This window comes from Lutra lutra, chromosome 3, assembly GCF_902655055.1.
Source record: "Lutra lutra chromosome 3, mLutLut1.2, whole genome shotgun sequence".
NCBI lineage: Eukaryota > Metazoa > Chordata > Mammalia > Carnivora > Mustelidae > Lutra > Lutra lutra.
The window spans coordinates 187,113,656-187,141,461 of NC_062280.1; the positions used below are offsets into that span (position 1 = coordinate 187,113,656).

Genomic DNA, 27,806 nt, shown 5'->3' on the forward strand with positions numbered 1-27,806 from the left:
CTACCTCCCACTGACAGTTTTCTTTACTATTATTATCTTGCATTACTATGGCGCATTTGTTATAATTCATGAATGAATATTTGTACATCATTATAAGCAAAAGTCCACAGTTTACATTAGGGGTCATTCTTCATACTGAATCTTCCTCGGATTTTGGTGAACATGTAATGTCCTGTATCCATCATTTGGTATCACAGCGAACAGTTTCACAGTCCCCCAATACCCTGTGCGTCATCTATTTATCCCTCCATCCCTTGTCCCAAACTCTGGTGACCACTGGTCATTTTGCTGTCTCTACTGTTTTGCCTTATCTAGAATGCCATATAATTGGAATTATATGGACTTGCATCTTTCAGTTAGAAATACGCATCTTAAGATTCCTCCATGTCTTTTTGTGGCTTGACAGCTCATTTCTTTTTATTCAGGGTTACAAGGGTTAATAAGCCGAGCAACACAGGTGCTTTGTTGGAGCACACACTCTTATAACTTCTTAGGAAAGGGGGCCTGGAAGGGAGATTTTCTGAGTCCTTGAATGCTTGAGCATGTCAGTGTTTTATCTTCACATAACTGATAATTTGGGTTGGCATAATACGCTAGGACAACAGAATGTCCCCTCAGTGTTTTGAATGCATTGCTCCATTGCCTTTTAGAATCTAGTGTTGATAATGAAAAGTCTAACACTCATAACTTTGTAGATAATCTTCATTTTTATTTTCCTTTGGACACAGGATTTTCTGCTCATCTTGATTGTTCTGAAATTTCACAAGGATGTGCCTGAGTGCTGAATTTTTTTTCATTCCGGTCTTAAAATTTTTCTTCTATTATTTATTTGATTATGTATTTCTCTCCCTGTTATTTGTTCTCTCATTTTGGAACTCCTGTTGGATCAATGTGGACTATCCTGAATTGAATCTTTTTCTCTCTTAAATTTTATTTCAAGTCTTCTGTCTCCTTCTGTTTCTGTGCTACAGAATATCCTAAAAATAATTTCTGTCTTTATTTGAGTTTTCATTTTGGTAATTATATACTTATAATTATGAAAGATAATTATAATCTTTTTATTATTACATATCATTCTTCCTCATAGCATTCTATTTTTATTTTACGGTGATAATATTTTCTTAAATGGCTACAAGAATAAGATTCAATTTTTGAAAGTTGTGTTTTGTTCTCTGAATTATGTTTCTTCCAGCATCAATTAAATTTAGAGTGTTTGGGTGTGAAATAGGCTAGCAAGTTGACACTTACTCCCTCTATCTACTTACACCAGTTTGTCATGGGCAGATTCTTTAATTTCTGTTTAAAAAGAGAGGTCTTTAGTTTGTTTTGCCTTGAGGTGAATTTTGAGCTGCCTGTTGTCAGCACGTGCTAGGACAGAGATGGGAGATTAGTGACTGGTGTATTTCTTAATTGCCCACCTCAATATCTGTTTCATTTTCCACCCATCCTGGTTACTAGTGGACTCTGAACTTTGTGGCCACCGTGAGGCTTCATCAGGAGGATTGGCTACTTCTAGAGCCAACAGGGCATACCAGCTACTGAAAATACACTAACATAAAAGCTTTGAACATTTTCGTAATGTTTCAGTGTTTTATATACACACGCACACCAAACTTAAATTGGGGTCTTTTTTAAAAATTTATTTACTTAACAGACAGAGATCACAGTAGGCAGAGAGGCAGGCGGAGAGAGAGACGGAGGAAGCAGGCTCCCTGATGAGCCGAGAGCCCGATGTGGGGCTCGATCCCAGTACCCTGGGATCATGACCAGAGCCGAAGGCAGAGGCTTTAAGCCACTGAGCCACCCAGGCGCCCCTTAAATTGGGGTCTTAGAATCTGTTTTACTATCAGTTATTTAAGATATAATCTGTGACTTTGAATGAACTTCACCTGGAAATATTAGGTGCTTAGTTAGAATGTTTTCATGTCATTATCAATTTTCTTTTGTGATGTACCTATTTGTTATGAGTGTGATGAAAGCCAGTAAATGATAAGCCTAAATATGAATTTGCTTGTTCTACAACTATGTGTTGTGTAAATCATGAACCAGGCATTGTGTTAGGCTCTGATGACAAAGCAATGGAAGACATTATTCTGATGTCAAGGATTTTGCACTTTAGTCAACAAGACGGACAAGTAGATCTATAATGAGAGTGCTGTGTATGCATTATTCTGGAGATTTCCAGAACACAGGGACCCATCCTTAGGTAAGCCAGGGGGAGAGGAAAAGCTTACTAAGTCTCTGAGTTGAATTTGGAGAATTTTTGGAGTTGGCCTGGAAAGGGAAAGATTCAGTATATTCTGGGCAAATGGTGTGGCTCAGTGAAGGAAGAGAGAGGTTCCTGACCAGGAGCACATGTTTGGTGTGGTGAAGCAGTGTGATGCAGGTGGAGAGATGGAGATGAAGGCGAATGAGGAACCAGGGAAGACACAACTGCTCACCCACAATGAGCCTATGCTGATGAGCTCAGAATTTCTCTGGAGGATGAAGTGCACGAGTGAAGGATTTAAAGTAGGTGAGTGTCATGACAGAATTACATTTTAGAAAGGTCACTCTGGATGCTGTGTGGAGACTTAGGATTATTCCCTTGGATCTATGTGGTGCTGTGGGGAATTTATTTGATTTCTGCTGAGATCCAGCTGAGATAGTTAAGGACCGGGCTGCCTGCTTACCTCCTCCTTCTAATCCTCTCCAAATTAGCAGGTATTAGTGAACATTCTTGGCAAACTGGTAACTCAACTTCTTCTCATAGACCAGTTCTAGGGTTTGAGTGGGAATGGTTAGAAGGGTGGGGCTGTGGCAAATTCTCTTCCTCATTCATGGCTGCCATTTTTGTGTAAGTACCACGTGCTAACCGATTGCACCACTGGAGCTCCAGGCCTTCATTTTTGTAAAACACATGGCATTAAGTTGGACTTTGCCTTTATTTGGTTGCTGTTCTTCTTTGCTATTGTTCATAATTTTTCTCTTCATTGCATTAAGTTTGAGAGACAGCAAACACGATGATCTGGTTTTCTCTAATTTTTCCTGAAATTGTGCTCTCTCTGATCAGAATGGAAATGTTCTTGGTGCCTGGGTGGCTCAGTGGGTTAAAGCCTCTGCCTTCGGCTCAGGTCCTGTTCTCAGGGTCCTGGGATCGAGCTCCACATCAGGCTCTCTGCTCAGCAGGTAGCCTGGTTCCCTTCCTCTCTCTCTGCCTGCCTCTCTGCCTACTTGCGACCTCTCTCTCTCCGTCAAATGAATAAATAAAATCTTAAAAAAAAAAAAGGAAATGTTCTGCAAATGTAAAATTACACACCGGATTTCAAAGATTTAGTAATAAAAATAAAGTATAACATACTAATAATTTTTATATTGGTTACATGTTGAAATCATAATATTTTAGATATACAGGGTTAAGTAAAATAAACTATTAAATTATTTTCACCTGTTTCTTTTTACCTTTTTTAGAATGGCTACTAGAAAATTGAAAATTATATCTGTGGCTCACATTATATTGTTATTGGACAGCGCCGACTCAAAAGATTCTCTGTTATTCCTTTAAAATGATAGCAAAAATATTAAGGGATTTTTAAACATTAATTTATCTATAAAACAAAGTATTAACTGAGTACTAGATGTCATACACTTTTCTAGGCATCAGAGCTATAGTGGTGAATAAAACAAAGTCCTAGCTCTCATGGAGAATATATTTTGGTGGGCGAGGCATACGATCAACAAGTAAGGAATATATGCCTTATGGAATTCTGTTTAGTGATAACTCATGTGAAGAGCTAAGGCAGGGTAAGGAGTAGAGAATTTCCTGAGGCTCTGCTGGAGAAGATGAAGCCTCACATGAGTAGGGAGGTTGGGGAAAGCATCATGGAGGGGATATCTCTTCCACAGAAACTAGAAGTGATAAGGAGGAGCCAACTAAGTGAACACTGTGGGTAGGAGTGTCACCAACAGAAGGAACCGCAGATATGGAATCAACCTCCCCTGAAACAGAAACAAGCTCATTGTGTTCAAGAAATGGCAAGAAAGCCAGTGTGGCTAGGGCAGAGTTGGGTGTGTAGTAGGAAGGAGGTGGGGTTGTTCTGAAAGTCTGCTGTGCAGACCCCTGGGGATATCAAGACCTTTCAGGGGCATCTGCAAGGTCAAAACTATTTTACTGTGTTAATATTTGCACTCCTGTTGGAAAGGTATTGGTGAGGCCCTAGTGCTCACCTAGGTGGGGACCAATTGTACTAGCAACTGTATTCTTCATTGCCATTCAGGACCAGTACGCATAATGCCAGGTTCACTTAAGAATGACCTTACTAAAGCAGTCTAATTATTAGTTGCATTAAATCTTGAGCTGTGAGTACACATCTCTTTAACATTCTTTCTAATGACATGGGAAGTACATATTAAGCAGTTCTGCCGCATGCCTGAATCTGATGGTCGTCCCAGGAAAAATGCCGGCACAATTGATTGTGAACCCACCTGGTGGTGTTTTTGATGGAACATCATTTTCTTTTATTTGAAATAATGTCGTAGAAATTACGGTTATTCAGACTCAGGTATTTGGCAGAAATGTTCTCAGAAATGAACCTATCACTTCGAAAGTGAATCTGGCACTTCAAGGGAAACAAACGGCATTACTTGTTGCTAATGATAAAATTTGAGCTCTCAAGAGAAAATTAGAATTTTTGGAAGACCTGTATCAGCCTCCATGAGCTTGATAGTTGCCCAGTACTGATTAGATTGGTGTAAATATGTAACATATGTAATTTTTAGGGGTGCCTAGGTAGTTCATTTGGTTAAGTGACTGCCTTCAGCTCAGGTCATGGTCCCAGGATCCCAGGATAGAGTCCTGATTCAGGGTTCCAGCTCCATGGGGAGTCTGCTTCTCCCTCTGACTTTCTCCCCTCCCATGCTCTCTCTCCCTCTCTCTCTCTCTCTCAAATGAATACATAAAATCTTTTAAAAATATGCAATTTTTGAATACTGTTTAAGGAAATATGTAAACATTTCACAGTTCTGCATAACCCATTGAACTAATAACCAATACACGATGTTAAAAATCATACCTGAATAAAGATTCATTCAAATTCCAAGACAGAATAATGTATCTTACCACAATACCTTACAAGTGTTTATTGATAAAGCCTCAGATTCCACGTTGCAACTCACCATGAAAACACTACCACTCGTCAAGTTTGCATGTAGTACCAAAAAAATATATATATATATATATATCCACAATTATCTAAAAGTGACTTGAAAATATTCCTGTTGTTTCCAACTACATATTTGTGAGAGGCAAATTTTCTCTTATCTTTCCACTAAAATAACATATCAGAAGAGATCATATGCAGAGCAGATATTATAATCTGTCTTATTGATAATTTGTTCCCATATTGTTATTGGTCTCCCACCTTTCCCAGCCCTGCATGAAACATAGATCCCATACTATCATTCTCCCCACCTTTTTTTATTTTAAGAGAGGGAGAGGGGTGTTGGAAGGGGCAGGTAGAATTTTAAGCAGACTCCACACCCAGCAGGGAGCCCAATATTGGGCTCTATCTCACAACTCTGAAATCATGACCTGAGCTGAAATCAAGAGTCCGATGCTTAACTGGCTAAACCACCCAGGCACCCCACTACCATCCCCATTTTTAAAGCCATAACCAGTGAGTGCTTCTAAAGTTTAAGGATCATTAGAACCACCTGGGGTCTTGTTAAAATGCAAATTCTGATTTAGTAGATCTGATGAGTCTGTGTTTCTAACAGGTTTTGCATGAATCCTGTGCTGCTAGTGCATTGACCTTGTCGAGAAGCGGGAGTTTGGAGCACTCCTCATGGCTTATCAATACCTCACCTTCAGAGCCGCATTCAATACTTATCAGAAACTGTTGAGTCTGTATTACTAGCTACCTCTCTTAACACCTTCTCCCTCCACTCACCCTCCTCTCTGCCCTCATCGTTGTTGTAGTCACTCTCCTAACAAACAATGAATTTATTTGCACCAAGTAAAAGTTTGCACACCCTCTATCCCCTACCTTGTCTTTACATCCAGGCTTTGAGAGATTCAAATTCTCTTGGCCTGGTGGCAAATTGCTATTTGGGGAAAAAGGGATTTTCCTTAGATTTAGGCATGTTTTACAGATGTCCCTTCATTGCCCTTTAGACATACTGCAGAAGATTTGATTCTTTTCCAGCTCATCACTATAAGATCAACTATGTGTTCAAACTTTAGAAGGGGAGTGGTTTGGAACATCTAACTGTTGGCTGGGTCTTAGCATAAATTTCAATTCATGATGATTATGTTAAGCCTTGAACTGTTTCTTTTATTGCTCATTCAGTGCAGGTCAGCAGGGCAGAGGATGGACCGTGATTCACTTGTGGTATTGTAGCTAGGATCATCCTTCTGGCTATGGCAGTCATTGGCCAATCCATGGTCATCGTTAGAGCAAGCATTATGAAAATGTCAGCTTCCCTGAGGGTACAAGTGTTTGGGCAACAAAATGTTTTTGAGTGGGGAAAGTAACACAGTGACCTGGGCTCATCATGGAAGTTGAAAAGAAACTGTACACTGAGAAACTCCAGGGACTTTCAGAACCTGGGGGGCTGCTGCAGAGATCCCTGCCCTCCTGGACACACAAGAATAAGAAAGCAATGTGTTGTAGAAAGCGCACTTGGGTGGGAATTACAAAGCTTGGTTCTTCTTGTACTGTATCCTAAGTCTTGTGAACTTGAGGCCATCATCAAACATCTGTGAAACTCAGTCTCCTCATATGTAAAATGGAGGTTTTATTTACCTGACTTGTGGACCTGGGGTGACATGAAGGCTTGATGAGACAAGAAACATCACTCCCATTTTGTATCTCATCGAATCACTTACTTATTATGAAAGCCACCAGAAATGGTGTCACTGGTATGTTCAGTCATCCATGTTGGGGTGATGTGTGTAATAAAAATAATTCATGCTGCACCTCTCTCTGGTCCTTTCGCCTTTGAGAAATAAACACAACTGTCAGATAGTAGTTTCATTACCCTGAAAGCCAGGGAGAAGAACACACCATGGGACTGGAGGCCAATTATGTGATCCTTTCTCTTTTTCTCCTGAGTACAACAGACCTACCTCCTAAAGCCAGTGAGTTAGACATGGAAATGCAGACCGTTCCAAACATGGCAGCCCCACACTGTCCCCACAGAGGTGGGATCCACCCCAGCTGGATCCAAACAGTAGCCTCATGGCAAGGCCACCCCTTTTCTGTGGGAAGGCAAGAATGACACTAAGACGACGGATAGCTGGTCCCCAAGACTTTTGAGGAAGGATAATTCCTATCTGGTGCATCACAAGGGGGTAACTGATTGAGAGAAGAAAGCCTCTTCTTCTACACATATGTTATTGCATCCTCGCACCTGCAACTTTGACATACACGGTCTTTTTCCAGTGAGAAATAGAAGGGTTAGGGAGCTTAAGAAATGTGCTCAAATTCCTTCAGCCAGTGTGGCTGTGAGAGCACACTGCCCCCTCTCAGCTCTTCAGTGATGCAGAAGGTGAGGTCTGTGGCTTCCATTGACAAATATATTTCAGGGTGAGGCAGGTGGTTGGCAAGGCCGATTCAGAAGGAGAGTGTTGATGGAGGTTTGGATGTTCGAAGAAAGACTCAAAGCAGGGTGAGAAAATGTTTGGTGTAAACTTCTGGAAGTGAAAGAGTACAGAGAACAGGCAGGTCTGAGTTTGGGAGCTGGGCTGGAAGGGGATCCCCAGTGCGAGGGTAACAAGAGGACCTTTCCTAATATGACAATGACCCAGATTTTTTTACTTAACGGCACTGAGTAGTGATAAGAACAAGCATTGACATCACAGTCTTGCCACTTCTGCTTGCCTCTTTTTTTTTCTTAAATTTATTTTCAGCATAACAGTATTCATTGTTGTTGCACCACACCCAGTGCTCCATGCAATTCGTGCCCTCTCTAATACCCACCACCTGGTTCCCCCAACCTCCCACCCCTCGCCCCTTCAAACCCCTCAGCTTGTTTGAGGCAAGCCTCTCCTGTGTTCCCCCAAAGTGGAGCCCTTTTCCAGGAAGTGGTCAGCAAGCAGACTGTCTAGGCAGGAGGTTAAAAGATCTAACATAAGATGTGTACTTTATGTGATTTTCTGCTTCATTTTCCTTTAAAGATAAACTGGGGAGCTGAAGTGTCCTTCTCCTTTGTAATTGGATGCTGTTGTTTGCATTTGAAATGGGAGCCAAGTGAAGTGAAACTAAAAACTTCTTAAATGGTGCTTTGATTCTTCAGGGCAGTAGGGACATAGAGACAGATGAGTTATTCGGATCTTCCCAAGAAAATCCCCCACCTGTTGTCCAGCCCTCTACATTTATTTACTTAAAAACAAGTTTCCCATTCCTCAGAGTTTCAAAAATGATCCTGCATGTTATTGACAAATAATAATTTAATGGACAGTCTGATTAGATGGGCACAATGAATTAGCTATCGGCCTGACAGCCATGTAAGCATTATGTTCTGTATCTGTTTACTCAGCACTAGGTGAAATGCAGAAGTCTATTGAAAATCAGATTTCCATGCTGCTTTGTCAAAGCAAATTTAATCACAGCCAGAACATGCGGCATCCATCATTTCCACTTCAGAAGGCATCAACGGGGACGGATCAGCAACAAGGAGCCTGGCTGCCATGGCTGTCCTCCACTCACAGGAAAATTAAATTTAACTATAGATCCTTGATAAATGAGACCGCCGAAGCCATCAAACATGATGACGAAGTGCTCAGTATTAAAGTAATCCCCAGGGGCCCCCAAACCAGAGAGAAGCACAGTCTCATTTGATCTGGCCTTGAGGTCTTTGCGCACGTTCCCACCTCTGCTCTGGACAGATAAATATGGGCTTTAACGCATGGCTCCAGGGATCCAGAGATTATTTTTCTAGAAATCTGTATACTTGGTCTTTGCTTTTCCAGAAGTTTTTTGCCAGAGCTCTCCCGGTCACTTAGCCGATCTGTCTTTTCCTTATATAACTTTGCCTTCCTCATCATTCTTTATTCCATTAGGCATTGATCATCCGGACCCCCAAAATGACAATTGGATCTTGGTTGCTTTTAAAATGCTCCTTTCTCTACCATCCCACACGATTCTTCCCCAGGCTCCAAATCATAGGAAATAAGGCTATAGATACAATTTTGGGGGGATGCCAAGACTGTGAGCTGCTTGAGGGCAGAGACCATATGTTATTGATTTTCTTTATCCCTTGAGTTTAGAAATTAGCTTATGGCACAGAGGTGGCTCAGTTAGTGAATATTGAGTGAATGAGTAAATGGGTGATCATGAAATGCAGCTGCATATTCTGATCATAGGATTAAGAGCTGTGTAATTCTGATTGTGAGACAGGTGTATATGCTGACACTTTTAGTAAATATCTCAAGGATAATAATATAATTACCTCTTTGAAATTCAAGGTATTTAAAAAGATTTTATCTCTTTATTTAGTGAGAGAGAGTGAGAAGGAACGGGGGCAGGGGCAGAGGGAGAGAGAGAATCTGGAGCAGACTCTGCATTGTGCATGGAGCCCAACGTGTGGCTCCATCTCACAACCCTGAGATCATGACCTGAACTGAAATCAAGTTGGACACTTAACCAACTGAGTCACCTGGGTGCCCTTAAAATTCAGTTTTAATTAATTGACTAGCTAATCAAACTGACCTCATGTGTTTCCATTTTCTCATTGGAAATAATGTGTTTAACCATATCTATGCCATGTTGTTAAGAGATTTACATGCAATTAATAATTGACATTGGATAGCTCATAAGCAAACTAGCAATATAATTAGTTGCAACATAGTCACAGTCATCATCAGTACACTTGTCATTGCTTACATGCTTTTTGCTCAGCATCAGTCTTGGCATTGCAGAGGAGGCAAGGGACATAAAATTTGTTCTTTTCCCAGAAGGAATACTGAGGGCCTGGGACGACAAGAAAAAAGACACACATACAAAAACAATATACCAGGGAAATGCAGAAAAGATCATAAATGCAAAGACTTAAAAGTAGGACTTGCTCAGGTATGTATGGAGAAATCTGATGTAGTGGGAAAGTATCTAGGTCTTTGAGGGCAAGTCATTGTAGCAGAGTCCTTAAATGATGTGGGGGATGGAGATACACCTGGGAGTAGATCCCACGGACATTAAGGAGACTAGTCCAGCTTGACTAGAAGGTTTGATGGGGGTTAGTAGAAAATTAATTCTGTAGGTATGGGTGAAGCTAAATTTTGGACAATCTTGAAAGTTAGGTGGGGCTTAAACTTTTGGCTTGATGTGTGTGCTTAGAAGTCCATTTTGGGTTCTTTAGCAGGAAGTCACATGTAAAAGTGAGGCTCTTGGAAGAGTAATTAATATGGCGTGGGATGAGAGCCTGGGATGGGGGCATGAGTGAAGCAGGATTCTGCAGCAATTCCATGTGGCTTAAGGGAAGATGAGTAAAGAACAAGCATGAGTGCCTCTGCATCTCTCAGAGGAAGAATCAATGGGTTTGGGCAACTCTTCACTTTCCATTGCCACCGAGAATCACATCACTGGTGAAAAGCAAACTTTTTCATGATGCCAGTAAGAAAGAAGGGCAGGATGAGTTCACCTCGCTTTCAACTGATTGACTTGCTGGGATCATTTTAAGTGTTAGTAATTGAGAATAACTCTACAGCCTGAGAGCACTCTGCACATGAAGGTATATTTATAACTCTTCTCAACCTCATCAAATGTCAATTTAAAAACTTACATAGTCAATAATCAAGCACATTTCAGCTCCCCTGAAAAAATTATGTTGCACACTTAAGCATACCCCTGCACTTAAATCTCCAACAGGAAGCATTCAAAAGGAGGAGTTGGGACTAAGTGTACTGTCTACCTTCTTAACAAATTTACACAGAAATTTTCAAACTTGTTATGAAATTGTTAAAACATTTCCCTGGTATCTCTTGGAAACACTTAGAAGCTTTGGCAGAATTCGTTGTCTTTGGTCTAATCACATATTTCCAAAGGCAGTTTACAAACATGTTATTTTGCTATTTACTAATTATATTTATTTGATACACCAATCACTTAATAGCCTCTGGCTGCATTTACAAATAGTATTGAAAAAGCTCCCGCTGTTACACTTATAATTTATTATAGACAACATAAAAACAAGATGCTCTCTCTCTCCACATGAATAACACACACAGGGATGCTTAGAGAAAAACTCTGTACAGATCCTGAATGATCAAATATAAAGGGCATTCTTAGCTCAGGGCATTAGTTTCTAGACAGCTGGAGACTGTGGCTCCTGTCCATCTGTGCTTAGGAGAGGCAAAGCGATGCCTAGAATTCTGACTTGGGTTGGCCAAAGAAGGTGGAAAACTATGGCCCTTGAGGGACTGGTTGATGCTTGTCATCCTCTCTTTGCAGTATTCGGAGTCAACCAGGTAGAATGTGGTCCTAGTTTCCTTTGAAGAGTCCATGATGAGGAATACTTTCTTTCTGGAGGGTTATGCAAAAAAGAGAAGAAAAACTGTCAAAAAATGTGGGAGCCTACCTAGGCTGTGTGGTTTCAGAAGGGTCAGTAGCCCGATGGTTTACTTTTTGGGGGAAGATTCTCCCACTTACCCATGTACCTGATGGTCTTCCCTTTGGTCTCCTCTCACTTAAATCATTCTTTATATGTTTAGTAGGGCCTTTGTTCTGTGTATGATGTGAAAAGCCACTGAGAAGCTCATACTTTTCTAGTTAGACTAAAGCAGTTTTTTCCTGCCTCCAGGACGTGGGGAGGCCTCTATGAGGGGCCAAGATTAAAAGGGGGTCCTCATTCCCCATTATATCTACTTCCATGTTTGTCTTATTTGGGGCATTTTATATTTCTGTGCTGGTCCACCATTCAAAATATTCATTCTATTACTTGTCAACATTCATTTCTTTCCCTGGAGATCGTAAAAACATCTCTAAGGGCAAGGGGCGTGTTTCATGCACTCCTGTATCATCAACTTCCCTAATGACTAGCATGGTGGCATTCACATAACTACGTGTTAATTGCAATGCAACAGAAAACAGCTGTATTAGTGCGGATTAGTTAATTTTATTAACGGGTCTCAAAAAGCAAGCATACCAGTGAATAAACCAACGTGAGGACAGATCAGGTCATGATGGTAGGTTGGATGTCAGAAGTCTGTTTTCTAAAGGAGAGTTGGGCAGAGTCTGCCTCCATTGGCAGAGCCTTATGGTGAGATACAACTTCAGCTTGATGTGAGGTGCGGGTGGGTCATGGTGCTCTCAAAGGGGAAAGTGGGCACCAGAAAGCATGGAAGAAAGAGAGAAACAGATTCTTCCCTTCAACCTTATGGTTCTGCTAAAGCCCTGATGTAAGTACCTTAAAGATAATGCTCCACAGCTAATGGATGCAGGTGAAGCAGATACGCATACGAGTGGGTTGCTTATACCGTATACTTCAAAATACGATGAACCAAACACTAATCACAGCTTGAGGTGCCATTGTCATATGTGTTATCAAAACATTTTAAAGGAACTTGGCTCCACACTCCAAATAAGTAATGTGATTTATGTCAAATGAGATGCTGTTTTATCATTCTAGCAGAACATGTGAATAATTTATGGAGTAATTCTAATCACACATTCAAGAAAAATAGAGACGATGGTCATGCCCCTCTCCTGCCTTATATATTAATTATAGAGATCTTTTGCATTGTGCATTTATTAACAATTAGGAAGGAAAATAGTTTTGTTTTAAAATACTGGGAGATATCCTGATGAAATGTTTGGGTATGTGGGGATTGACTTTGGTAATATTTAGATCATCTGAAGAGTTTAAGACTTAAATTAGGAAAAATCTTATTTCTCAATTTTTACCAATTCTACTTTTTCAGTGTGGTTTTTATACCAGTTTTCCCGTTTCTTGGTGAGGGTAGGCTACAGAGGACTTGGGTCAGAAGAGATCCTGAATCTCCAATTGGTCTATAAATTCTCTTTGGGCAGGTCCCTTGTTCTCAGTTTTTGTGTGAACTCAGCGTCCCCTCGCCCCGGAGCCCCTGTAGATTGTTGACATCATTGCATCACAGGCATAATAGTGGTCCACGCCTCCGCCAGTTTTGCTCAGCACAGTATTTCTCAACAGAAAGTAATGCCCAGGCCATCTAGAAAAGAGAGGTTGATACAAAGTAGGTGTTTTTCACTTTTGGCAGAATTCTTGCCAAATAGGGAAATCACAGATGGAAGAAAACTCCTTCTCAGCTCATGTCCTATCATAGCATTCAACATTTTACTAGTTTTTTCTTTACAAATTTTAATCTGGGCTCAGATGATTTGTATCTATCATATGACCACAATGACTACGACATCCCGCTCAACGAAAGCATCTGCTTGACTCAGTTTGAGTGCTCCTGTAAAAGTCTGTTCATCTTCAGTGTTTTTGTTCTGATTTAATGTATTCCTGCAGTCGAAAAGGAAGCCCTCTACTGGACAATTGGCTGATTAATAACAGTTGTTGAGTCCCCTCATGTAAGCAGGGCCAGGCTCAGAAAGCCACAGTGGTTCCCTTTGGTGTCTTGACACATCCACTTGCTATCTTAGTTCCCTAAAAAATATCCTCAACTGCTCTTCTGATTTGGCATTTCCCACTCCTCACTTCCCTTGTGGCCTACACCATAAACATGCTTGGTATTTTCCTATTGCCCAGGGGCTGGATTTTTCCCAAACGAGAATCTTCTTGATTCCTTCTGTCATGGTTTCTCTGCTGGATAACTAGAGCAGAGTGTTGGGTAGCAAGCGGTCATTGACAGGCCCGGCAAGAGGGCAGTGGTTCTCCTCTAAAACCCAAGGTTTATGGGGGAATTCCTTTATGGTGCTATGACATTGAGAACTCACTCTGGGGTGATGGGGCACAGTTCTGAAATCTCCTGGAAGATTGGGTCTTGCTGTGTGGGGAGCATTGCTCTAGACCATCATACACAATGGATTCTTTGGCAAGTTCAACGTGATTGCTTTTCTTCCCCATACTTTCCAATATATATTTTGTATTTATTTCTTCTAAGCCACTTTCCAAAACATCTACCTTTCCCTGAATGCCCATTCGGAGGTCTTTATAAGAGCTTGGTGAATGTCAAACTGATTCAAGATTTCCCAAATATTTATCATGTGCTGTCATTTCAGACATTTCTTCCTTTTTCTTTTTTTTAACTTATCCCTTCCCTAAATGTTTGACTCATTTTATTCACTAAATTATAAGCACGTGAAGGGCAAGAAACATTTAGGGACGTTTTCTGACCTCTTGTATCTACCTCAGTATCCCCAGTTCCTGCTCAGCCAAAGGGATCTTGTCAGCATCGTTTAAATTTGGTTCATGGATTCCTCACTGAGGATTATCTCTTAAATTGACATTTTAAGCTGTGCCATTAATTACTAACTAACATGCTCTTGTAACTTAATGCCATTTCCTTCTCTTCACTCTGCAAACCATTTTTGTTCTAAAATAAATCTCATGAAGGAATCACTTCTCTTTGCTTAGCTTGGGACATCTAAATTAGCCCTAGGCATTCCTATCTAATTCTGGTTCTGAGTACCTTATGGAATTAGATTTGGCATGGGGTCCTCCACAGGGAGCTGTCAGCTGCAAGGGCCAGGATGGATGATGCACTTAGAGAGGGTAGAGGAAGAGTGACCTCAGGAACAGATTAATCCATATCTATGCACAGATATATGTCAGACACATCTTTCTGAGAGCTCTCTTATGCAAAACCCGAAAAGCTTAGAGCTGAAGAGGATTTTAGAGGACGAGTAGTCCAACTTCCACCTTTTATCCAGGAGCAGACTGAGACCCAGAAAGAGGTAGCAACTTCCCCTAATCACAGAGTCAATCAGGGGACATCCTGGTATTGGAACCCAGGCCTCCTGGCTCCCGAGATCGTACACTGGTTCGAGCACTCGAGATTAGTTTCAGTTCTCTGTGCTGATTTTAGGGCTTAGCGCATAAGAAGACCAGGGAGTTAACTAGCAAAATTGAAATGCCCGTAATAAATTAACAATGTATAGTGCCTGGGAGCTATGATTACAGGTGCTATAAAAATGCAAAATGTAATGAGAATGATAACTTCACTGAGAAGCTTCTGAAAATGGGATGATATGATGCCTGCCCAGGGCCAGATGGGAGGTGCCTCCTCAAATCAACCCGTGCTGTACGACCTCCTGGAATCTTGAGGAATGTTTGTCCATTACCATTAGCTATGGCTTTGCCACCGTGATGCCCAAAATAGTCACCTAGGGGCCCAACACGTAAAGTATTTTCATCAGCGCTAAATTATTCATGGAGTGATTTTGTTGGTAGACTACAACTCATTGTATTCTTTGATTTAGAGGCAGTTTCACAATTTACCAACTGCTCTTCTTCCAACTGTGTAACGCGATGGGAGTAAAGTTTGACACCGTGTTCATTTCCTGAGAGCTTTTTGTTTTTACATTTTATTTTTACATTTTTTTCTTAGTGTTACTGAATCAAAATATTTTTTCCTGCCTGTGGATTAGTTACGGATATCCTTAGGCCTGAAACCTTTTTGATTCAAGGATCCCCAGGGCCAAAAAAACCCCTCAGGAACAAATAGTTAACAAATTATGTTTGAACAATTACAGAAGAAAAAGATGGTTCCTGGCTCATTAAGAACAAGACATGACAAAGATACTTTCTCACATTTGTAGATAGAATTACTGGGCTGGCAGATGAAGGGAAAAAACATAAACCATAGAAATAGTATATCTTTATTTCATTAAGATATCCAGCAGCTTTTCTGCTGGTATGGATATATAGGCTTGTGGTGAGTAGGGAGAAATTGGAAAGCATGATAATAGAGTCACATGGACCCTTTGATTGAACACCTACTGGAAAGTGTTAGATTCATGTCACCTTAAAGATCCATTTGGGGTTTTTATTCATGATTATGCAAATGCATAATTAAACAAAGTAACAGCCTCCCACTTTTGTAAGAATCAATCTCTTCTGGAGTATTTGGGAAGGCAGAACTCAATCTCATATTGCCAATGCAATTAGAAGCTTTTTCTTCATTCCTGATCCCTTTCTGACACCTCCTGACCACAGTCCCCTATCTTTATTATGTCCTCCTTCTCATGAACTTCAGCAGTGTGCTAAGTGTGGAAGTGGCTGCATTCAACTTTCTCACTCTTTAATGGAGATTTTCTCTCAGAGACATAGTCTAGGTCCTTGCTCTGCCACTTTCAAGTCCTGCCCTGTCTCCATTTGCCTTTCAACATGTCATTACAGTCACACATGGTAATTGAGAGCCCCTCTGGGCACTGATCTAGGACACATGAAAAAAAAAACAAGATGGCTGTCGCTGCTCAAATGGGATTTACATTCCAATGGGAGGAGAGAGACAATTAAATGTAATCAAACAAATGCTTTCAGAAAGCGACTAGTGCTATGGTGAATTGTGGTTTTTACTTCTTCACATGTCCATATCCATATCTTCACACATTTGTGGTAGACTCCCTTTAGGGCTCACAGACAGGACTGTTTCTCTCCCTGTCTCTCTCCTCTAGACAGTTGGACAGAACATACCCAACAGCATTACTGGATATGTGATTTATTCAGTCTAGATCAATCTGCAGGGAAACTTTAGCCTCCCTTCTCTCCCAGGGCTGGTTGGTTCCAGGTCTTGCTGGCATGTAGTACAATAGCTCTCCTCATTTTGGTCATCATCCACTGGGTGACCACTGAACCCAGTTAGGCTCTCAACTCCAAGAACAATTCTCAGAGATAGGACAGATAAAACATATGTTGAGAAAGAGAAGCATAATCTTCACAGCTGCCCCTGCCCATAACAGAGAGATCATGAACAACTTCATGAACCTTAACTGATTTGCTGGTCTTTCCCCTTTACACTGAAATCTGCAGAAATACAAAAAATGGAACCACTATAGGACCCCCTGCTTGGAATGGACCATTTCTTAGCTATACAAATATTGAGCAAACACTTTGAAATTAATGTATTTTTGCTTCAATCAGAGTCCATTTTCTTGACCAGAACATCTTCCTATAATCTTTGTGTGAAAAGAATCAGTTTCAGGATCAATTCTTCTTCTGTCCATGTAACACTTTAGAAAAGTGGGAGTGAATCATTCTTCAGTCACACATTGAAAACACACTTCTGAGTTATGTGTAAGACACAAACTATGAAGAATGGCAAGTAAGTTTTAAAACATGTCTTCATAGGAGATATTCAAAAAAAAGTGTTAACAGGCCAAAGCCAAAAATAGATGACAGAATCAAAATTTTTTCTTAATAGGATGGAATGATGTGTTTCAACCATGGATATGAAGTATGAAAGATTAAGTGTAAGGTACTGAATTCTAAACCTTATCCATACTAGCTAGGGGTTGGAACGACCTGATGTGACTCCCTAACAGTTGAGGTGACAAAAAGACTTCATGGGGTTCGGGAGATCACAAGCTTACCCCGTGTCTACAGTGTGGCATGGCCACAAAAGGGCAAGTGGCCAGAACAAGGGAAGATACAGATCCACAGACATCTGTGCTGGTAAGCTGCAATCTGGAATATTGTGTCAAATTTGGACACTAACTCACAGAGATATTTACAAACCAGAGAGCATTCAAAATAGGTTGAATCCAACGGAAGGGCATCTGAAAACTGTGTAATAAAATAAACTTTTTCTGGAACTAAGGAATTAAATACAGAGAGGGAAGGCTTATAACAGACATGATAGGTTTCTTTAAATATTTACATGGGTAACATATGAAAGAATGAGTAGACTGATGTCAGGCAGACAGGAGTTCTAGAATAATCTAATAGTGGAAAAAGCTCCCAAATAAAGTGGTCAGTGCTTTCTCACAGAAAATGAGCAAGTAAGAGCTTGAACAAATCTGCAAAATGTAAATCACTGTTCATTATCTTGATTTTGGTTATTATTATGATCTTCAAGACAACTCATTGTTAGTCTTCCTCTTTGACCCACACTGTGAAAACATCCAAAATATATGAATATTTCCCAGCTTTGAGTCCCTCATCTTTCTACCTTCCCGTGGATGGGTCACGTTTGCATCAACTTCCACAGTACCATCTTTGCAGGTGGCTGTCTGAGGGAACGTGGTACGTTGTCCCCTGCTGGCCAGGAAGTCTTCCCAGGAGTGACTTGGGCACTCAGAGAAAATCTGAGTTTTCTCATCAGAAATTCACATCAGTATTGCTTTGAAATGAAGCTTGTTCCAGAGTTTGGAGAAATTATAACAATAAAGAAACCGCTTTCAAAATTGGTATTCTAGAGAGAATCAAACGGATCTCTGTTAATTAAAAAAGGGAAAATGCACTCCTTGCCTGGTGAATATATAATAGAAATGTTAGAGAACATCTCTGTATACTGCTAAGTCTTGCTGGTATTATTAATGCAGCCTGTGTCAGCCATGAAAATGTTGCAGGGGCTTCTGCGCAAGACTGAGATTTGTTTTTCTTTTGAATCAATTCTTGCTCAAATTTCTGCTACTTATTTGGATTGTGAGTTTGATATCTCTACTTATTGTGCTCATGTTCTCCTGTGTTAGAATGGAGCAATTATTTCAATTTACCTCATCAAACCATTGTGAGCAGACTTCTCAGCTAACCATAGTCAAGAGAAATTAAATGACATCTCACCAATGATGCTGGCATATTTACTATTCTGTACTCCCTTTCTAGCCAAAACTACTCTTTTGAAAAGCTTAGGAGATATTGGAGAACTGATCTCAAATTATACTCAGACCCACATCAATAATCATGGGAAGGAGGGAAGGGAGGTAACATGATGCCCTACTTCTGATGGAGATCAGACTATTAGTATCCCAAGAGTGGTCAGTATAGTTTGTGTTGAACTTTTATTTCTCTCACAATCTTCATGACATAGGATCAAATCCTCCTGTGATAATTGTCCCTGTTTGTCTTTCAGGTGGTTCTTTGAAGTGTTAAGTTCAGAATTGGTTTATTACCTGTATTCTTATGGGTCACATAAAGATCTATGAGTTCACTCATTTTCATCTTTGTTCATGAGACATTTAAAAACAGAAATTCCAAGCAGAAAAATCCAAGACCTACTTTAAGAACCACCTAATACGGGGCACCTGGGTGGCTCAGTGGGTTAAGCTGCTACCTTTGGCTCAGGTAATGATCTCAGGGTCCTGGGATCAAGTCCCGAATCGGGCTCTCTGCTCAGCAGAGAGCCTGCTTCCCTCTCTCTCTCTGCCTGCCTCTCTGTCTACTTGTGATCTCTCTCTCTGTCAAATAAATAAATAAATAAAATCATAAAAAAAAAAAAAAAAACAGAACCACCTAATACGGAAAGTATCAAGAATGGGTAGAACATTAGCTGGAATACAGAAGGTAGGAAGAGCTACGCACAGATATCTCCTCAACTCTACACTCTGTGAATAGAGGCATGTCCATATTATTTCGGTATCTGTAGGGTGTCCAGCAGGGCCAGGCACATTGTAGATACTCAATAAATACTCATTGAATTTGCCAACATTATAAATCACAGGGTGAATTAGACATGGAACAGCCTTATAGGGTGGACTTTGAATTTATTCTTTAAGTTATTTAACAGGGGGGATTTAAATTCCATGTTATAGCTTTGCCTGTAATAATAATCTTAAAATATTGTACTAAATCTCAATCTAGACTGTACATTAGCTTTACCTGGGACATTTGAAAAATCTCAGTGCTCTAGACTGCCCCCCAACATGAATTAAAGGAAGCCCTTTGAGGATGGAATCCAGGTATCAGAATTTTCTCGCACCCTCCAAGAAATGCTAGCATGCAGCCAAGTTTGAAGACCATCATACCAGTATGGTGCACTTGTGTGTGCACATGTGTGTGTACACACATGCATGTGTATGAGGGAATTTAAACTCCATGTTGTGAGTTTCACTGGATACCATTTCTGTCTAGTGACAAGGGCAGGGTTTGGGGGTATGGAGGGGAAAACTTGCACCACACTGCAGAAAAAACATAAATATGAATGGAAGAAGAGTTGGTGCGATAAATCATTTCACTATTAATTATGCCGTGGCCTGTTTTTATGTTCACTCTTCTTTATAAATGAGATGAAATAGCTTTACAATGTGCCTAACATCGTTTTAAAATGCCACATAAATTCACTCCTGTTTTTATGGAGTTGAAAAATTTTAACACAAAAATAATTTGCCTAGCTTGAAGAATTTGCATAAAATCATCGTAGGGGTGTGTTAAAAATTACTCTTCCTCCCTTTAATGTAAGAGCGCAAGACAGGATGGAGGATAGATTTCATTCTTATGGTGCCCCAGGTGAATCTCACATTTGCATATTAAAGATTCAATTTCAAATAAACTCCCAAGTCACAATGGGCACTTACCCTACCATACATATTTCAGCATTGGCCTGGGATCATGTAAGCAAGATTCCTAGAGGGCCAGCAGTGTCCACAGTCATCCAGCCAGGTGGCCCTTGTATATTCTGTTACAAGTGATAGTAGGAGGAGAATCTGATCTGGGTAGCCCACCACTGATGCCAGAGAGAAAACAGTAAATTACAGAAGTGGGAAGCTATAGTGATCTGGATTTCACTTCTTAAAGTCTTATGACGTCATTGTCCCTAGCAACAGCTGGGCTTTTTTATGGGAGTGAGGTGGAAACTTGTGGTATTAAAAAAGCACCCCGGGGGGCGCCTGGGTGGAACGGTGGGTTAAAGCCTCTGCCTTCGGCTCGGGTCATGGTCCCGGGGTCCTGGGATCGAGCCCCAAGTCGGGCTCTCTGCTCAGCGGGAAGCCTGCTTCCTCCTCTCTCTGCCTGCCTCTGCCTACTTGTGATCTCTGTCTATCAAATAAATAAATAAAATCTTAAAAAAAAAAAAGCACCCCAGGAACAGAAGGGAAGTGAGGAAATACTGAGGAGAGCTCCTCTCAGCAGAATACAATATTTTCTAGAAGAAATTAACCCTGGAGAGAACATCTCAGGGGATACAGCATACGGGTGAAGGTTAAGGTAAGCTCAGATATGGCTCAGGCAGGTATTAACATCAGGATGTTAACTTAGTACCAAAATCAGCTCATAGCAAATCCACCAGCTAATTCCAGCATCTCTTTCCTCCTTTTTTGGGTTTGCCCAGCCCTTCAGACTAGTATTTCTTTACTCCTTAAAAGGCACTGGAGACAGAGTGCTACATACATCAGTAGATACCTTTCATCAAGGGAAAATTAGAGAAATTCTATTAATGTGGTATTTATTACTTTCTTAGTATTGCTTTTGGAAACTTAAACACGATAAAATAGTTTTCCTTAAGATTATCCTTTGTGGGGGTGCCTGGGTGACTCAGTGGGTTTAGCCTCTGCCTTCGGCTCAGGTCATGATCTCAGGGTCCTGGGATTGAGTCCCGCATCGGGCTCTCTGCCCAGTGGGGAGCCTGCTTCCTCCTCTCTCTCTCTGCCTGCCACTCTGCCTACTTGTGATCTCTGTCAAATAAATAAATAAATTCTTAAAAAAAAAAAAGATTATCCTTTGTAGTTCCCTTGTTGTCAAACAAGTAAAAGGTAGAGAAAGAGAGAGAGAATTCAACTTGAGTATATTTTAGTACATTCTGTCCTTTGTACAGTCTTAGTGCTCTATCTGCTGCCTTGATTGCTTTTCGCCTTGTCTTTGTTTGTCATCTGAGTTGCTTGGGGTTTGGCCAGTGTATCTGTGAGTAGCGTGTTTACCTGATGAAATGGGAAAGCTTCCAGTTTTAGGTCTTAGGATGGCTTGATTTGTAGTTTGTTTTTAGCTTAAAGTACTTACAGTATCATGGGTATTTTAAGGCCTGAGAATCCTTTTTTTAATCCTAGAGATTTGCTTGAAAGATGAAGCTGTCAGAGGGGCACCCATGGAAGTCATAACAATTCCCTTCCACTGTGAAGCTTTATTTAGGAGAAATGCAGAAAAAGGCAAAAGTCGCAAGATTGTAATGTCTAGAGAAAGACAAATCCAGCCTTCTTACGTTTTGTTCAGTGAGTGTTTTATTTGAAGTGTGGCTTCCCCTTTCTACATTGGCCAACTTAATCGGTAACTCAAAATATTTTCCAGTTCTTATGATTCAAAATGGTGTTCATATGTTCATATGAAGGAGTTCTTCAGTATGTGACTGGACCTAGGGCCTCGGGACTCTTCCTACTCTAGAGGGTTCTACACTGCATCCAGACACATCTTCCTAAAAAACTACACTATTTATATTCCACCCCCCTGAAAGATGTCCCGTGATGAGGAAACCTGCAGGAATCAATTTCCTGGCTCCAATGTCACCATTCCATCTTCTACTCTACAATGCCCCAGTTAGAATTCTCCTTCTGTAAACTGACCTATCCATTGTCAACTAAAAATGTCTTTTACCCTCTTGATTTTTCGTGTTTTCTCACCATATTCCTCCTTGGTTATTACTTCCTATATTGGTCAGGTTCTCCAGAGAAACAGAACCAATAAAAGATACCTCTTTCTCTCACTCTCTCTCTCATAAGGAATCAGCTCAAATGATTATAGGGGCTGGCAAGTTCAAAGTGTACATAGCTAATACCCTAGTTGAAACCCAAACCTGCTGTAGAACCAGGAAGAGTTATTATTCAGTCCGCAGTCTGTCAGGCAGGAGAAATCTCTCTTTTAATTGGGGGAGGCTCATCATTGTATTCTGTTTAGATCTTCAGCTAATTGGATGAGACCCACTCACAAGAGGGAGGGCAGCCTGCTTTACTCAGTCTACTGATTTAAATGTTAACCTCATCCATAAGACCCTACAGAAACATCCAGAATGTTTGCATAAATATCTGAGCACCCTGTGGCTCAATGAAGTTGATGTGGAAAATTAGCCATCACCCTTTCCCTACAACAGTTGAAGACAGTTATTATTATTCCCCTCAATACACAGCTCTTCAACCTAAACATCCCAGATCTTCAGTTTTTCCTCAGACTTTCCTCAGTCTAAGGTACGCCAGTATCCTGGTTGTGCTCCTATGAATTACACCGCACCTTGTTCCCCTCATCCCCACAGTCCAGTCCCCAAGGAGGAAGTTTGTTTCTTCTCCTCCATTTCTCCAAGGATGACCAGACCTCACTTGTTGTTTTGTTTTTGTTCTCCTAGGGACTCAGTGGAAATTATTCTTGGGTGTGTACACAAGTTAAAGAACTTCCTCAGCCTCCATAGAACCACCATTTATTTGTTGGTTGGATGTGTGTGTTAATTTATTTGTGTTTTTCAATACACAGTTGAGATAGTTTATCAGAAGTGGGGGAGTGGAAATGGAGGCATGAGGAATTTTTGATGCTGGCTTTTTCAGAGTATAGGAGATTAGACTATTAAATCCTCACTGAGTCAAGGAACAGATGTGGCTTTCATTTGATTCCAGGCTTAGAGAGAAATTGTCAAACTATGTTTCTGGAAGGAATTAAAATACTAGTATTTGAAAAGTAAACTCTTAACTGAACTTTGTAAATGATATAATGAAAGATCCTCTAGCCTTGATTAAATAATTGTAAAAAATCAATGTCAGTCCAATAATAATTTTTCACTTTGATGACTTGAAGAAGCATTCTTTTTATCTAAGTAAGAACAGTTTATAAGGAAACCTGAGGAAAAACCTGATGATGTCCACAGCACTCTTTAGCTTTCCCTACCAGCTGTACCAGAATGTTGGTGGGTTGAGAGCGTACCACATTCTGTCATGCTTCCATGCTTTGACACATGCTATTCTGTCTGCTTCGAACACCCTCTCATGCCTGCTTCATCCCAGAGGTGCTTTACCCTGACAATGGCTCCTGGGAGAGGCCTTCTCTGACTTTTACAGGTAGACTTAGGCATTCCATTCAGGCAGTTTGCTTTGTGCTCTATTCCTTTGTTACCTCACTTATCACGTTGTGTGTTGGACTGTTTCCACATTGGACTTTCTACCATACCAACACCTTGGAAAGCAGCGTGCGTGCACGCGCGCGCGCACACACACACACACCCACACTTATGAATACTGCTACCATTGGACATTCCATGTTGAGAAGCAGAGCCTGGCTTCTACCCTTATGGACCTTCAAGACTGATGTGAACCCAAGTCTTGGCATCTTGGTAAATATCAGTGCTTATGAATCCACAAATGAAAACCAACTCCCCATAGACTCTTCAATGATAGAGACAGTACCTTATGAAGTGTTTTGTTTTGTTGTTGTTGTCGTTGTTGTTGTGCATCTCCAGAACTTAGCATAATAAACAATACACACTAGGTACTCAATAATTATGTGTTGAGTGAATGAAAGAATGATTAATTTAAGTAATTTCGTTGTTGACTTTCAATTTTATATGAGCAAGTAGCTTTTCAGAGAAACCTCATTTAAAGATTTATGTTAATTTCTTTTCATAAATGCTGTTTTGAAGCTGATAATTTTAGGGGTAATGAAAATTCAAAAGTCAGGTCATCTCCCAGGAGAACAAATTGGAATCACATGACACTTTTTACTAGCACAGGATATTTAGACAATTCTAATCATAGTTTCAGTAATTATAAAATTATTAATATCAACTTTCAGTTATATTTAGACTTTCAAGGTAGAATTTAACCTTTAACTCTGCCCAAATCTGTCATGTAAACAAGCTAAATTAACTATCCTTTGAGATCAAAAACTAATATCGTACACGAATTTACTCAGAGTGTGTTGGCTCTTTGAAGCTTCCTGGAAACCAAATTCAAATTCAAGACAATTAAGTGTTAATAAATTTCTGGTGATCAGAGAGACAAATACAAGGAGGATTAATATTCTTTCTCACTCTTAGAGATAGGCTCTCAAAGTGATAAAATAAAATGTTACCTTTGAAAGTGACACCTTAAATTACAATGCTCAGGTATCCTTATATAGAGAGTGAACGAGCAATGTTTTTTTTGAGCACTGAGTAGGTGGTAAGGTTGGTAATCTCCCCTGAGAGGGTCATAGTAGGAGTAAAAATGTATTCGTTCATTCAACAAATGTTTACTGAAAACGGTCAGGCACTATTCTTGATAATGGGATTATGGCCATAAACCAGGAACACAGAAATCTCATCCTGGGGAGTTCATTGCTGGTGGGTAAGAAGATGCAAATACAGAGGAAAACAAACGCCAAATAATTACAAAAGAAGACCCAATAACCTGCGTATACTCAAGAGAGCATTCTATTTTATAGCTCATATTTTGACGTTTCTTTGGGAAGTGATTTAGCCGGAGCCTTGAGTTTGGGATTTACCTGTAAATATTTACTCCACATGAACCTTTTGCCAGGAGCACAGGAGCCACAGCCCACCCCTTCCCTACTGCTCAGCTCACACATCTCCACCCCCAGGATCACACTTTCTCACTTCAGAAAATAAAGCTAATGTAGGAAATATCCAACTTCATCTCTCCACCAGCTCTGTATTGACCTTGTATGTTCAGCTCTGTCATTTTAAGACTTCATAAACATAAAAAATACTTACTTTTTATCTTCAGTTTGGCTTTAATTTCTCTTCTCTGGGAGAACTGTAAACCTGCCAACTTTAAAGTTAGTTGATCTATTTATTCTGAGCTATAGAAATACAGAACGAGTTAGTTGTTATTTATTTATTTTTTTAAGTCAGAGCAATCTTAACTGATACGCTATGGAAAAAAGTTTATTACGTGCATTAAAAATGAAATTTGGTTTATTTCAGTGGTCTGGAGCAATCCAAAGTGCATGTATTTATTGCCTCAATGCATGTTATACACCTATTACAGGAGTGCAGAGGCTTATGATAGTTTCAACATCTTTGCTTTTAAAAAAGTTTAACTTTTCTGAAGTATGTTCCATTGTGTTTTTCTGACCACAGCCTTATGGGGTCACCTGAGGTCAGATAAAGCTAGAAGCAGCTGATCCTGACTGCTCTGAAGGGGTCATGATGTTTGTGCTGTGTGTTTCTGAGTTCTCTATAGCTGGCCTTTCACCAACTTGTTACATCTATGGTCAGTGCAAGGTCAACTGGAGCAGGAAGGGTCAGAGGGCAAGAGTCCAGGGCTCTAATCCAGACCTTCCCATCTGGGCACCGTGGGCACTGTGGACATACCTTCAGCTGCTCGCTCTTGGAACAAACATAATGGGGCTGCCAAAGTAGCTATCCGGGCCAGCAAGAGCCAACACAGAAGAGACTGTGCAGTAAGGACCAATAGAGGCATCTGGACAAGTAGCTGGAGCACTTTTTCAGGAGTCAGGCATTTGGTATTAAGAGTTACTTTGGCAGGTAGAGGACACCTGGCTGAGGTTCAAGTGTAGGAGTTTATACTGGAGGAGGAGTTGAGAGACACAAACTAGAATCATCCAGGGGACAGGAAAGATTAGGAAGCCATAGCCATAGCACAAGGCAAAAGAATGCCAGACTGAATATCAGGTAGAAGAAGAGTTTAAGCCCAGTTATAATGGCTGAAATAAAGATTCTGAGTAGAACTTGGAACAGGCACCCTTGGAGTCTAGCCATGGTTTGAGCTGTCCAGCTGCAAGGATAGGGGTGATTTAAGGGCTGAGAAAGGATAAACCTGACATTAAGGGTCAGTGGGTCTTCCCTGATGTGTGGACACTGGGGTCACTGAAGATACTGGACATCATGGAACTCAAAGTGTATTTTCAGGCATCCATTGTAACTCCCACATGTACTGTGTATTTCTGTTATCCCCTGTCAATTATGGACTGGGATCTCGTTATTCCTTGGTTTAATAGCACTTCTTCCTTCTTCCTGGGAACTCATATGTCCATTGTTTCAAAATTCAACATGTGCTTACTGAGCACCTACTATGTAAAGGCCATGTGCTAGATGCTATGGGGGCCACAGTGATTAATAAGGCATGATTTCCAACTCTAGATGCTGAAACTGTGGTGGAGAGGTATGACAAGGGTAAAGATGAGGACGAGTCAAAGATCTGAATGAGAGATGTGTTTTGAGTGGTCTAGAATGCCACAGTAGTGGGGGGCAGAAAAAGAGCTTCCCAGGAATGTTTCCCATAAGTGTAGATGAAGGGGGAAAGACTGAGGAAAGAGCAGGGGTAGAGACAGGAAAGCATTCTTTAGGTTGTTGGTAATTAGGACAACAAGGAAACAAAAGGTGAGCATGGAAAGGCAGCCTTGCACAGAAACGCCTACCTTTGGTAGAGTCTTAAGTGTCAGATTAATTCAACTAAATCACATTGACGCTTTGTGTGGTAGTTCCAGAGCCCCACTGAATATTTTATGCATAAGAGTAATACAATCAAAGAGGTGCTTAGTTTTACACAGACCGAATTAAATGAATGCTCGGAGAAGGCCATGTCAGAAAGCACCTGCATTGGTGACATCATCGTGGAGTGCCCCTGACGGTAACAATTTGGTGACAGAGAGAAAAGGATCAAAGACAGCTATGGATTTGAATTTGGCTAACTCAGAGAATACTGGCACAATGAACAGCATTAGGGAAATTAGAAAAAGGAGTTGGCCCTGTGTGTTTGTGTGTGTGCATGCACACACGCGTGGGCGCACACACATACTTGACCAGGCCAGGTAATGGATGCTGGCGACAGTAATACAAATAGGTTGATCAGGCAGCTAGCTGGAAATGGATGCCAGCCTGTTTAGGTTATTAGAATGTGGTGCCACAACTCGTGAAATATGTTAGGGATTAAAACAGAAGAGAGATCAGAACCTTAGAGTTCATCTTCATTCATGGGAGAGAAGAAAAATGAGGTACAAAAAAAAAAAACCAGAGAAAGGATTGTTCAGAAGAGATGAAAACC

At 40.6% G+C, this 27,806-nt stretch overlaps 1 protein-coding gene and 1 pseudogene across 1 annotated transcript in view; both read left to right on the top strand.

Annotated features, from left to right (window-relative positions):
- The window catches only part of HS6ST3 (heparan sulfate 6-O-sulfotransferase 3), a 660,413-nt gene that overhangs the window by 396,217 nt on the left and 236,390 nt on the right, over nucleotides 1-27,806 (top strand). The window lies entirely within an intron of this gene.
- The window catches only part of LOC125094946 (ubiquitin-conjugating enzyme E2 variant 3-like), a 95,715-nt pseudogene continuing 70,264 nt past the window's right edge, over nucleotides 2,356-27,806 (top strand).